General features: G+C 37.6%; 1 protein-coding gene across 2 annotated transcripts in view; it reads right to left on the bottom strand.

Moving 5' to 3' along the window:
• Window positions 1-13,070, bottom strand: part of PLOD2 (procollagen-lysine,2-oxoglutarate 5-dioxygenase 2) — an 82,310-nt gene that overhangs the window by 39,440 nt on the left and 29,800 nt on the right. The gene's annotated exons all lie outside the window — the stretch shown is intronic.

Raw genomic sequence — 13,070 nt, forward strand, 5'->3', positions numbered from 1 at the left:
TTTACAGCACTCTCTAAGCGATTTACAAAGTCAACATATTGCCCCCAACAATCATTTTACTGATCTTGGAAAGATGGAAAGCTGAGCCTGGTGAAATTCTAACTACCAAATTGAAAGTAGCTGGCAGTCAACTGCAGAAGCCTGCAATACTGTATTCTAACCACTGCAGCACCACGGCTCTTTAATTTGTATTCTCAATCAAATCCCAGATAGGAAATTCCTAGACACTCAAATGTGAAAGTTATGACCTATGCAGATTGATTTTGTCTATGATTTTGTCCATTTTCCTTCTCTGTCAGCTGCAGAGGAAAAAACCTAATTAATTGTTTCAACCCTGGTGCTGAAAGTATACTGTATATGTGTTTTGGACCGAAAGATTACTTTAGTGTATTTGAAAATTACTAGATGGTATGTTTTAAAATGAAAACAAAACGAAACAAAAAAATATAATATATGTAAGTTTAATTAAAATAAAATTTAAACAAATATCCCTCTCTGTAAAAATTGGAATTGATTTCAATGGTGCATCTTGTTAGATGCTAGATGATTTTACTTTGTGCATGTATCTTGTAAAGTTCTACAAACCAGCCTCTTACCTTGAATGTGAGATAAGCATTTCTTCTAAGAGGAACCAAGTATAGAATGGCTTAGGTCAGTGATGATGAACCTATGTCACGGGTGCCACAGGTGGCACATGGAGCCATATCTGCTGGCACAAGAGCCATTTGTTTGTTTGTTTGTTTGTCTATTGATTTGATTTGATTTGATTTGTATGCCGCCCCTCTCCGTAGACTTGGGGCGGCTCACAGCATACAATAAGACAATTCATAACAAATCTAATAAATTTAAAAACCATTTTAAAAACCCATTATTAAACCAGACATACACACAGACACACCATACATAAATTATATTGGCCCGAGGGAGGGAGGGGGAATGCCTCAATTCCCCCATGCTTGACAGCAGAGGTGAGTTTTAAGAAGTTTACGGAAGGCAAGGTGGGTGGGGGCAGTTCTAATTTCCGGGGGGAGCTGGTTCCAGAGAGTCGGGGCTGCCACAGAGAAGGCTCTTCCCCTGGGACCCGCCAGACGACATTGTTTAGTCGACGGGACCCAGAGAAGACCAACTCTGTGGGACCTAATCGGTCGCTGGGATTCGTGCGGCAGAAGGCGGTCCCGGAGATATTCTGGTCCGATGCCATGAAGGGCTTTTATAGATCATAACCAACACTTTGAATTGTGACCAGAAATTGATCGGCAACCAATGCAGACTGCGGAGACATGGGCATACCTGGGGAAGCCCATGATTGCTCTCGCAGCTACATTCTGCACGATCTGAAGTTTCTGAACACTTTTCAAGGGTAGCCCCATGTAGAGAGCGTTACAGTAGTCAAATCTTGAGGTGATGAGGGCCCTAACTCAGCTCCAACGTGCATGTGTGTGCCAGCCAGCTGATTTTTGACTCACACAGAAGCTTTGGGAGGGTGTTTTAGCTTCCGGAGAGTCTGTGGGGGATGGGAGAGGGCATTTTTACCCTTCCCCGGAAGCCTTTGGAGCCTGGAGAGGGCGAAACACGAGCCTACTGAGCACTCCAGAAATTGGGAAACAGGCCATTTCTGGCCTCCAGAGGGCCTCCTGGGGGCGGGGGAAGCGGTTTTCACCTTCCCCGGGCACTGAATTATGGGTGTCAGCACTCACACATGTGCGATAGCACCTGCCCACACTCTTTTGGCATTTGCGGAAAAAAATGTCCGCCATCATTGGCTTAGTTTATGATGGATCTCACCTCAAATATCACCAGTGGGATTTGATTAATGAAGGCCACTAGGAATGCTGGGATTTTCATCCATACGCAGTTATTCGACATCACAATTTATAAATGTATCATTTAGTAATGGAAATTCTAGTTGTATTACTGTTATAACCTGAGAACTAGTAATATAATATTTTGTAAATCTGCAGCTGCAACCATTTAAAAAAAATTACTCTTCTGTGCTCTTTCCAAAACTTCTGAAGAAAAATATTCCTACAGAATCTGAGAAGCAACATAATTGCAATGGAATGTTGCCTTACAATTATTTTTCATCTTCAACGTTATGTTTGCAAACAATTATATCAGAAATTTGTGGTGCTTTCAATCAGGACATCAATCCCCAAATATCAACTGTGGGATTATAGTTGTTTTTTTAAATAGATATTTCATGTAAAATGTTTTAATGCTCATTTTTGTAGAAGAATAATTTGACATGATTCCTCTGCAGAAATCTACAGTCAGGATATTAAATAACCCACAGAAATATACGTTGTTCTACGGCATCAGATTTTTAAAAAAAGAATTACCATGGAAAAAAGCCTACAAAATTGCCAAGATTTCTTCTGCAAACTCATTAAAATGAGAGAAACATTAGAATAGTGTTTCTAAACCTGGGCAACTTTAAGCTATGTGGATTTCAATTCCCAGAATTGTGGGAGTTAAAGTTACAGCTGTGTGGACTTTAATTCCTACTATTCTGGGAGTTGAGATCCACATAGTTTAAAGTTGTCCAGGTTGAGAAACATTGCTTTAGAACAGACCTGGGCAAAGTGTGGCCCGCGGGCCGCATCCAGCCCACCCACAGTCTGTAACCGGCCCGTCAGCTATCTGTGAGTCTCAGTTTTACCTGGCAGCCAGCGACTTGGAGATCATTGGAACTGCTTGAGAGAGAGAGAAGAGAGAGTGGGGGGGGGAGAGACCTGCAGGCAGCTGTTTCTCCAAGCCGAAAGCCACGCAGGAAAAAGAGTAAGGAGGGGGAAAAAGTTCTGAGTTTGGAGTGGCTTGCAACACCCGTAAATTTTCCTGCTTGGGCTTGGGCAGAGTGTTCATACATAGGTGAGAGAAAAGAGCTGCAGCTTGCAAAAACCAGTAGGGGGTGGGGAAGCTTGTTAAAAGCCATGCAGGAAAAAGAGTTGGGAGAGGCTTGGAACACCCGGTAAGTTTCCCTGCATGGTTTGGGGCAGTGTGTATGTGTGTGTGTGTGTATGAAAGAGAGAGAAAGAGAGATCTGCAGGCAGCTTGTTCTCCAAGGCAAAAGACAGCAGGAAAAAAGTTCGGAGTTTAGAATGGCTTGCAACACCCGTAAGTTTCCCTGCATGGGCTTGGGCAGTGTGTTCATACAGACGCAAGAGAAAAGAGCTGAAGCTTGCAAAAGCCAATTGGGGGTGGGGAAGCTTGTTAAAAGCCACGCAGGAAAAAGCTTTGGAAAGGGGAGAGGGGGGGGGAGAGGGGGGGGGAGAGGGGAGGAAGAGGAAGAGGAAGAGAGGGGGAAGGGAGGGAAAGATTAATGATACTACAAAAGTTTTTCTTTTTTATTAGAAGCTCTGTAACAGAAGTCTTCAAATTTGGCAACTTTAAGACTTGTGGACTTTAACTATCAGAATTGTCCAGCCAGCATAGCTGGGAGTTGAATTCTGGGAGCTGAAGTCCATAAGTCTTAAATTTGCCAAGCTTTGGTGTGCTGGCAATATAACAGGACATTCCTTATTTATTAAAATAATTTATATTTCATTTTTCCACAATCAGAATGATTTGCAAAAAAATATGAAACTTCCACTTAGAAAAGGAATGGAAGAGGAAAGGAAAGGGGAAGGAAGGAAGGAAAGGAAAGGAAATGAAAGAAAGAGGAAGGAAAGGGAAGGAGAGAAAAGGGAAGGAGGAAAGAAATGAAACAGGGGAGAAGAAAGGAAGGAAAGAAGGAAAGGGGAGGAGAAAGGAAGGGAGGAAATTATACAGTATTGGGTAGAACTGAGTTAATTATATTAGTCTGGTCCTCTAAAACCATCACAATTTCTCATGCAGCCCCATGGCAAAATTAATTGACCACCTCTTCTTTAGAACATGATCCAACAAATGACCCAAGCATATTCAACCATTGTATACCTGTGTTGTAGTTTCTCTGCAAATTCAATTAATACAACAGGAACTTGATGAAATGTGGAGGCTGACTGTCTTTCCTTAAAGATACAACATTCATTTCTCACATCTATAACCATGGAATCATTGAATTAATTACTGTTTTATTCTAGGTTATTCCTAATAGTCCCACTGCCATTCTTCAAATATTTTCAAGCATTCTATTTGCCACTAATGAACATATTATTCCATTGAAGTGGTACAAGCCAGCCTTCAATCTTCTTTATCTACTTTTCTCTATGTACATTATCACAAAAATATTATAAATGCAAACACAGCATCTACATAGTTCCTTGCAGTTTATACATTCAGTTCCCCAAATAGATACATTTTTAATATAATCACGAATCAGAATAACAGAGTTGGAAGGGACCTTGGAAGTCTAGTCCAAACCAACCCAGACAAATGGTTTGTCCAATCTCTTAGAAACCTCCAGTGTCGGAGAATCCACAACTTCAGAAGGCAAGTTGTTCCAGTTTTCATAGTCAGAAAATTTATCCTTACTTGTAGGTTGGTTCTCTCCTTGATTAACTTAAATCAAATAGGACTGTGCAGAATTATACTATTTACCTATTTCTATTTTCTGCTTTCAATGTTCCTACCTTTTAAATCTTTCACATTGCATTCTCTCACTGAGGCTCCAGCTGTTTGAAATATTTCTGTCTTTTTTATTTTCATCTTAGTCTTGTCCATAAAACAGAACGTTTTGAGCAGAATTTTGTTTTCAACTTGAAACAAACACAGAGTGTCTCTAAAGTCCTGCCAAATTGTTCTGATTTAGCCATTGGCCACAACTGGCCAAAAAGACAAAAGAAATTGCAGAACTCTTTGTGCTGTTTGGATTTTGGCTAAAACAAAAACTGCAGGGATCCTGGAACAATCTCATCGGGTAAGAAGGGCAAGACACATCCTTTTTCTCCTGTCCTCCCAATGCAACATATCCCAGATCTTTTCTTTCCCTTTTGCTGCAGTCAATGATTCAGGGAAACATATTTCACTTCCATCCCATGGCCTTCCCTTTTTTGCATCCTCCTAGCTGCTGTCACTCATTTCCAAGAATTGCACTTCCCATTGCAATGCTTTTCCTTCCCTAAAATTTTAATGCTACACTCTTGCCATTTTTCCATTTTCCCCTTTTATTTACACTCTTATTTAATTAATGCTGTACTTCTATCTATCTATCTATCTATCTATCTATCTATCTATCTATCTATCTATCTATCTATCGATCTATCGATCTATCGATCTACACACACAGATCCCCTTGAGCTCTTGTAAGAAAATTAAATAGAATATAAATGTCTATTGAGTGTCTGTTCAAATCAAACATTTCATAAATTTGGGTCATTTTCTATATCTATTTCCAGTATAATTCAGAGTAAATGTTAACGTCAGAGTAAATGTTAATGTCCTCCTCGGAGAGGGGCGGCATATAAATCTGATAGATAGATAGATAGATAGATAGATAGATAGATAGATAGATAGATAGATAGATAGGTGGGTGGGTGGGTGGGTGGGTGGGTGGGTGGGTGGGTGGGTGGGTGGGTGGGTGGGTGGGTGGTTGGGTGGGCGGGGGGAGGGAGGGATGGGCGGGCGGGTGGGTGGGTGGACAGACAGACAGAAAAACAAAAAACAAGAGTATGTTGCCTTAGGTTTTTAGACAGTAAAAATAAGACAGAAGCATGGAACTAAAATTGAATATATACGCTATGTATGATCATATTATTACAATTATTGGAATCAAAGTTTCACTTAAAAGCTGAAAAGAATTTCAAAAATCAAGTAACTTTCATTGACAAAATTCTTTTTAATGCACTAATTGAATGTAAATATGTATAAGGAATAACCTGAATAGACAGCAGCTAAACATGTACCGGTACATTGCTTTCCTCACCCAAGTTCTAAGAAACACATCAATCTGAGATTTAATGTAGGAATTAAGATCTTGAACTAGGAACATGGACACATTATACATAAAAACTGGCTGGATTATTTCCATTACAGTTACTCTTTTTCAGTCCAACTGTCTTGAGTTGTACAAAAATAAAGGCAGAATATTCATCTATAAATAAAGAGTGACCAAAATTATGTCAAAGATTGAAAAGCTTTCCAAGTTAATCACTAAAATACATATATAAATTATAACAATCCCTTAATTATAACCACTACAAAGCTACCCAGGGCTAACTTTGCTAACCTCCTTTTCCTTGAAAAAGCCAATTTGAGAAATTGCTATATGATTCATCAAGTTATTTCCAGGTTCATGTTTACACTTACCAAAACATATTCTTAGTAATTAAGATAAAAAGAAAATGTAAACTTATTTGGACATAAAGAGAAAACATGTCCTTCAGCATATGAGTAAGAAATGTTTTATGATGTGGTCTGCACTTTGAATAGCTTGTCAGAACCTTCAGTTTAAAAAGTAGACAGGCTAATGCATACTCTAGGTTTTCATTAATTTATATTTCATTAACATCCATTTCATTTTAAGAGTTAATATTATTTTTCTTCAATAAATTCATAATTCACCATGTCATATTTAATTCCTCAATTTAATGACAACTATGGAAAGTTTTCAGAGTTTCGCTCAATACTTGGAATGAATTCAGCCTAGGAGAGAGGATGTTCTCTGCCTCTAAGGACTGAATAGGGCTTTAGCTTTCAACACAAACTGATGTGTTTCACAGATGTTACTATTTAAAACATGTATTACTTTGCAGAAACTCTATTCACATCTGGATATATATTTCTGTAAAAAAAACTTTAAAGAATGTGTATGGCATTCTATGCCTGAACACCTAGTTCAATATTTATTTGTTGGAAAAATTATTGCTAAAGTATTGCTTTTCCAGAAATTACTATAAATTAAAATGAAAAAGTACAGCAGCCTCCATATTATTCCAAAGATACATACATTGTCAGAAATGTTTGTAAATTGGAGTGTAAATCATTTTTTTTTTAGAATAAGATACTTAAATATTTTATTTATGTTCCTGAAGAAAGAAATATGACTAATTTTAGGGAAGTGATTAATTTATTTATTTATTTAGTTAGTTAGTTAGTCAGTCAAAACATGTATGAAAGAACGGGTATAAGTATAAAAAAGGCATGAATACAGGAAATTGATACCAATAAATGGGGACAGGGACCGTAGGCATACTAGTGCACTTATGCACGCCCCTTACAGACCTCTTAGGAATGGGGTATGGTCCACAGTAGACAGTTTAAAGTTAAAGTTATGGGAGTTTGAGGATGTTACAACATAGTCAGGTAGTGTATTTCAACAATTGACCACTCTGTTGCTAAAGTCATATTTTCTGCAATCGAGTTTGGAGCAGTTTACCTTGAGTTTATATCTATTGTTTGCTATCTCTATCTGTTGCAGTTGAAGCTGAAGTAGTCATTGACAGATAGCATGTCAGGTAGAATGTTGTAGCATAATTTTGTGTACTATGCATAGGTCAAACCATAAGTGGAGTAGTTCTAGGTTGTCCAAGCCCAAAATTTTAAGCCTGGTGGCATAAGGCATTCTTTTGTGAGCAGAACAGTGTGTCAGCGTTCCAAATAACACCTAAGAAATTGACACAGTGGAGAACTCTTCTCATGAAATACCTCCCTCTGGACACATTCAATTGTATTAATGTCCGATATACAGTGCAGATTCCAGGCAGACAAACTGTATTCGAGAATTGGTCTAGCAAAGGTTTTGTATGCCCTAGTTTGCAGTACAATATTGCTGGAGAAGAAGTTTCTTAATGGGAATGTACACTTATCCAGTTCTTGGGGCAGTTGAAAAAATAATATTTTCACACCTATGAATTGTTTAAATCTGCATCTGGCTGAAGGGAGTTGTCTAAACTGTTTTAATTCTACTTGTCTTGACTAAGGATATTCAGACACTGCTTTGAATCAATTGATGTCACTTCTGCTCAATAAAAAGTTACTTTTGAAATAATACCTTTCAAGGGTCTTCATTTTCTTAAGTTAGAAGAAGAAAAGTTTAAAAAAAGTTTTTTATTAGAGAAAAGAGGGAGGGAGGGGGTGGGTAGGCGAGGGAGAGAGAAATAATAGACAGGCAGGCAGTGATGGTCTCTATTTTCTTTTCAGAATGTCAAAAGCATTTCTTTACATCAAGGTTATAAAGGGCACTTTCCACTCTCTATTTCCCAGGATCAGTAATAACCTCTGAACTTCAAGTTTAAACTGTGCAAGACAAGTTCATAACCCTTCCAGAACCTAAAATACAAGGCAAAAATGCAGTCATAATTTTGCTCGTTAATTTTCTTTTCTGAAATTCTAACTTATTCCTCTCTTCCATGGGTTTTTAATCAGCAAAGGAAATCATAGCAATGATCTACACAAAAAAAAAAGATTTATAGGTAAAATTCATTAGTTACCTCATTAACTATCCATACAATAGTCCAAGATTTATCCTAACTGTGACTTAATAGAAATGTGTCTTCTATAGCAGTGGTTTTCAACCTTTTTTGAGCTGCGGCACATTTTTTACATTTACAAAATCCTGGGGCACACCACCAACCAAAATGACACAAAATGACACTCTAACACAGTACATATTATACATATAGTTGATAATATAGTTTCTAAATGTATTTATACTCACTTAGTGTGAAACCCGGGCCTGTTTCGATGAACACAATAGGGATATTCTGGTAGAAATGGTAGAAAGACACACAACAGTGCTCAGTCTCTCTCTGTTTTTAGTTTTTATAGCACTCAACTTTGAGAAGCTCAGCTAACATGGTTAAAAATGGGAGCAATGTCTGTGTAGAGGGACGGCATACAAATCTTATTATTATTAATGTCAAAATAGCTTTGTTAGCCAGAATGGGGAACTCCTTGACAAGAGATAACTAAAAACTGTCCAAAGGAAGATCAGCAAATTTTAGCTTTATGAGGCGGCCTGCTATTGGTTCATCGCTAGTGGCCGGGATGAATCCTAGAAGGTGATTGGTCAGTGAGCATTCCATGTGCTTCCACTCTTCCTGTCGCTGATAGCTGGAGGGATTGTGAGGGGAATGTTTATGTTCGGATAGAGGCGGCTGGCAGCAGGCTGGATAAATGGTCTCCATGGGCTGTATCTGGCACGCGGGCCGTAGTTTGGGGACCCATGTTTAATTTCCCCATGGCACACCTGACCATGTCTCATGGCAAACTAGCGTGCCACAGCACACTGGTTGAAAAACACTGCTTTGTTGGCCAGAATGGGGAACTCCTTGGCAAGAGATAACCAAAGGAAGATCAGCAAATTTTACCTTTATGAGAGGCGGCCTGCTATTGGTTCATCGCTAGTGGTCGGAATGTATCCTAGAAAGTGATTGGTCAGTGAGCGTTCCCTGTGCCTCCACTCTTCCTGTTGCAGAAAGCTGGAGGGATTGTGAGGGGAATGTTTATGTTCGGATGGAGGCGGCTGGCGGCGGGATAAATGGCCTCTACAAGCCGTATCCAGTATGCGGGCCGTAGTTTGGGGAGCCATGTTTAATTTCCCCACGGCACGGTTGAAAAACACTGTTCTATAGAATATATCAATAGAGACAGGAATTCATAGTCTTTCTATGGTCATCGTAGAAATTTATTTGTGTATTTAAAGCTAGTGATGCATATCAATGGAACATATAACTACACAACAACAAAAATCACATTAGCCTATCAATATAACTACTGTATAATGGCAATCCAATCTTCCCAAGAATCCCAAATTTGGACACTCCCAATTCTTCCTGTCTGTTGCCAAAAACATTCCATTAAGTGCTCACAGTCTCTTAGGTAAGATGGATGGTATAAAAATATGATAAATAAGAAAAAGATTTTACATAAATACAAGTATCAATATTTTTAAGGTATTCTAATTCTAATCTTTCTCTAATTGGTTCGTTGTGAATATATGTATACATTTACAATTCCACCTATTCTTACACCTCTTTTTGACTGAAGTAAGTTTTCTTTTTTCTTGTTAAGGAAGTAAAGACAAATTACAAATGTATATAAAATGGGAAATGATCTGTAAATACATATCTTTTTAATGTATTAAAAACAATAAATACAGTGATCCCTCATTTTTTGCGGGGCATGCGTTCCAAGACCACCCGTGAAAAACAAATTTTGGGAAGTAGAGGAAATATATTTTTTATATATTTAATGAGTATTTGGACTTTTAAAACCCACCCTTTACATTTAAACAGTCATTCTATGTTTCTCAGCTGGAACTACATGTGATATCCTACCAGTTTCTTTAATAAAGTACAGTAGTATTGTAGAAGAATTTTATGAATTTTAATGGATTTAAAATTTTTAATGGATTTAAGCCCCCTTTGAAAACCCGTGAAATAGCGAATGAGTGAAAGATGAACCGTGAAGTAGCGAGGGATTACTGTAAAACTTTTTTAAAAAATGATAAATAATAAATTCCATTGCAGCTTTTTGCAGAATGCTCGTTGATTTATATAATGTTTTTTTTAACCTTGTATTTTATTATACTGGAAAAAAGTTATTTTTCTCTCTTTTTTCTTTTGCCCTTTACCACCCCCCACCCCCACTTTTCCTTCCCCTTTCTCATATCCTTACCATTTTTCTTTAAAAAAATATCTTTATTACATTTTTTTCTTTTTACTTATCACAATGGTTTCTTAAGCAAATCTACAGCCTCTTATGTACATTACTTTTATATTAATACATTTTGTACATTATTTTATAATATTTTCTTTGTATAGTTTCTCTTCGTCCTTCTATCATCAATTCAATTATACTGTATTTCATAATAATCTGAATCTTTTTGTCCTTTAAGTTCTAATGTTAATTTGTCCATCTATGCACTCTCAAATACTTTTTCAATTATCATACTTTTAGTGGGTGTGTTTGAATTTCTTGAACATTGTACATAAGCAATCCTAGCTATAGTTATGATATGTAAAATCAGGTACTTAGAATTATTGTCATATTGTCCTTTTAATACCTTTGAATTCTGAGGTTCAATTCTATTTGCAATCTTACTGCTTCCTGAAGCAAACTATGTATTTTTTTCAATATTTCTTCACTTCCAGGCATGACCACAATGGGTGAAAGAAGGTGCCCTGATATTTCCAACAAAAGGGATTTGAATTTGGGTGTATCTTCACTAGTCTTGAAGGATAAAAAATTGATTTAATTTCGGATGCTGTTTGGAACTGTGACATAAGTAACAGAAAATGCAACATCAATAGACTTAGAATTGGAAAATAAAGACATTTCAAATTATTAAGAATTGACTCTTATAGTCATTGAAAAGAATAGTTTTGTAATACATGTCAACAAGCTATGATTCTTGTAAAAGGGCATACAGTTGTAGCTCTACTTACAAACTTAATTCGTTCCGTGACCAGGTTCTTAAATAGAAAAGTTTGTAAGAAGCAAATTTTCCCGTAGGAATCAATGAAAAAGCAAATAATGTGTGTGATTGGGGAAACCACAGGGAGGGTGGAGGCCCTGTTTCCTTCCAGGAGATTCCTAGAGAGGCCCCATGGAGGCTTCTCCCCACCTTTACCAGCCCTGTTTCCTCCCGGGAGATTCCTAGAGAGGCCCCAAGGAGGCTTCTCCCTGCTTTTTCTGGTTACAGTTTCGGAAAATTAGATTTGTAAGTGGAAAATGGTTCTTGAGAAGTGGCAAAAAAACCTTGAACACCTGGTTCTCATCTAGAAAAGTTCGTAAGTAGAAGCGTTCTTAGGTAGAAGTGCCACTGTATAAGGAACCTACATTAGAAGTTTAGTAAACAAATAAATGAAAATTCATGGTAAATGTTAATGGTAAATTACTTCTGTAATCCTTCCCAGAAAAGCACTTGATAAAGTTTTTAGAAGTTGAGCTTGACTTGAGGAGTTTTATCTTTTACAAGCTACTAATCCTATTTGGAGTCCAGGAGTGTACCAGACAGAGAGGTGCTGTTTTACAAACGGGAAAGAAAACAGATGCTGTTCTAAGTGTATGGCAGGAATTTGTGGGGGGAGGAGGGGGGGGAGTAAGTTTCTAAAAACTTTTACTGTCACACTTTGCCCAAGTTTTGGCAGAAGGATGAAACAAAATAAATTTGCTTTTAGATTTCTTCTGTTTCCAAAAACTGTCTGGTTGATGCTACAAACAGCCCTCTGGGCAAGTTGATCAAACCAGAGACAGGGATAAAGAACAAGGCAAAATAAAGAAAAGGTGCAAGAGAGAGGAAAGTGGCAGCTGGCTCAGAGCTACACTTTTTCTCTTTCCAAAGCTGAAAGCAGAAATGTTAAGCTGGTGACATGATCCAGATGCAACCCAGAACACAGCTTTCCAGACAGCATTTTCTTCACCACAAGGCAGAATGACCTAATGTTATTCTGCTGGCTTCTTTTACCCTTTCTCTTTCCCAAAAAAGAATCATCCAGACTATTTGTTAAAATAGTCACAAAGCAGTCAGGCAAAAAAACAAACAAACACGAATGTGTTGGGATATCACATTGCCTTTGTTTAAAAAATTGTTCTAATTATTTATTTTTAATTAGTCCAGAGATTAACTGTGTGATGACCATTTAACTTCCCTAAAAGTCAAAAATATTAGAAGATTTGAAAATTGCTAGGTACAGATTCTGTGCATTTAATATTGCAAATTAAAAAGACATGTTGCTTAGTCTTTTCTGACAGAAAGGATCGATGCATACAAAAAGAATGAGCTGTACAGTTCTAGATTGCACAATGCATATTGCTAAAGTCTTAATACCATATTTTTCGGACTATAAGATGCATCGAAGTGTAAGGTGCACCTTAGTGTTTGGGGAGCAAAATAAGAAAAAAAAGCTGATTGGCAGGTGTTCTGTCGGGCTCTCTGGTAGAATCCTCCCAAAAATTCACCGGTACAAATTTCAGACACACACACATTTGAAAATAGCTCTCCAAGAAGCCGAAAAAGCACTCCACAACGACCCCAAAAATAATATAATTCTACTAGAAACAAAAACGATTAAACACGAAATAAATTTAATAACACAACAACACATCGCCCCAAAAATTAAGAATGCCAAACAAACATACTTCGAATTCGCCAATAAACCAGGCCGCTGGCTATCACTCAAGCTGCAATAGTGTTTGACAATGTGTTT

The sequence above is a fragment of the Erythrolamprus reginae genome, chromosome 5 (genome assembly GCF_031021105.1).
Source record: "Erythrolamprus reginae isolate rEryReg1 chromosome 5, rEryReg1.hap1, whole genome shotgun sequence".
NCBI lineage: Eukaryota > Metazoa > Chordata > Lepidosauria > Squamata > Dipsadidae > Erythrolamprus > Erythrolamprus reginae.